Consider the following 2007-nt stretch of genomic DNA (forward strand, 5'->3'; position numbering starts at 1 on the left):
CCTTAGCCGCTTGAGCCACAGGCGCCCAACCCAAAAAATCGTTTATTTTCAATGCTACCTTTTAGAATATATTTTTTTCTCTTGCCCCGAAACTCTCAGTACTGTACTGTTAATTTTATGGAAGGTGCAGGTGTATGTTTATATTGTACGACGTTCATGCTGTTTCGTGCTATGTGCCTGGTTATACCACATTTATCTATTTTTGAAAAGTTAATTTTTAGCCATCAGAGAACGTGTTTATCTAACTTGCCAAAAATAGCCCTTTAGATTGATTTTATTCCTTCTCTGGAATGTTTCTCATCTCCTCCCAATTCTTCTAAAGTTTAACCACCCTTGGCAACTAACTCACAGTTATCCTTTCCGGGACTTTCCTGTGGCCATTCCACCTGGAAATAAGCCACTTTCCTCACGCTATTATTCCTCCTTCCTTCATCCATGCATTTAGCAAACATATATTGAGTGCCTACCCTTGATGAGACACCGATTAGGTAATAGAAGTTATGTACAAATTATCTGTACCAAACAAATCCGCATTTGTAGATATGTGTTTATGTACAGCCACGTACCGCGTAATGACATATCTGGTGGGCAGTAGGCTGACGGTGGTCCTCTAAGACTGTAATATTGTATTTTTACTGTACCTTTTCCATGTCTAGGAATGTTCAAATACACGAATATGAACCATTGTGTTACAGTGGCCTGCAACATTCAGTACAGTAATGTGCTCTCCAGGTTTATAGCCCAGAATCAATAGGCTCCTTGGTCATGCATAACCTAGGTGAGTAGTAGGCTATATACAATCTAGATTTGTGTAAGTACACTCCATGACATTTGTACAATGACAGAATTGCCTATTGATGCATTTCTCAGAACATAGCCCCATCGTTAAGCAATGCCTAAGTACATCTTCTGGCTTAAGTTATATTGAGTTACTTGGGCGTCCATCTTTATTATTTATTGTAATCCTTATAAAATATAGCAGGGTGGCTTCCATGTAATAAGGGCTCAACAAAAAAGTTTAATTTATATGATCATCATATTTTTGAATTTTCTTTAAATATATTTCAGTATGTAAGGCATGAATAATCCTAATAGTTAATTAGACCATTTAATTGTTATCACGTAAAATAACCTAATACAGGCATGGAACTAAACTTTGAAGCTATTCAAAACTCAGTTACTGCTTGGAATCTACATAATCGCCAGGAACAATGGCTCATCCCCAACTTGCTCTCTGGGAGGCCAAGGTGGGTAGATCACTTGAGCTCAGGAGTTCAAGACCAGCCTAAATAAGAGCAAGACCCCCATGTATACTAAAAATAGAAAAACTAGCCAGGCATTATGGTGGACACCTGTAGTCCCAGCTACTTGGGAGGCTGAGCCCAAGAGACTGATATTGCTGTAAGCTATGATGATGTCACAGCCTTCTACCCAGGATGACAGGGCGAGACTCTGTCTCTAAATAAATACACAAACAAACAAATAAATAAATCTACATAATCACTCTTACTTGGAGTTTTTCCCTCCTCTATTTTCCCAGGCTTTGTGTTCTTTCCCTCTCCTTCTGTGAAAGAGAGGCCATATAAATATAAAACTGTTCAAAGCACTAAACGATCCTGGTCTCTGTGGATTTCCATATGGTGTACATGAGTGAATAAGATTAGTACTAAGGGACCACACATGGAGCCCTGTCCTAGAAATAAGGACATAAAACTGTTAATCCTTTACTGGTGATCACTTCCTCCTTTGCAAAATGTGGGATGTGGGAGCTATTGGGCTGAGTGATGGCCAAGGTCTTTCATAGCTCTAAAACTACCTGAATGTATGGGGTCTGACTTTGGATATAAATCAGGAGATAGTACATCAGACTTTAGTGAACAAATATAGTCCACATCACTTGCAAATTTTAGTCTACTGTGTGTGCATTTTCCAACTTAATAATGAGCAGACTTTGTGATGCTATTCTAACAGTCTAAAAGGCCCTTCTTCTTCTTCTTTTTTTTTTTT

Source organism: Otolemur garnettii, unplaced genomic scaffold, assembly GCF_000181295.1.
Source record: "Otolemur garnettii isolate 467f Iridium unplaced genomic scaffold, OtoGar3 scaffold00027, whole genome shotgun sequence".
NCBI classification, from domain to species: Eukaryota; Metazoa; Chordata; class Mammalia; order Primates; family Galagidae; genus Otolemur; species Otolemur garnettii.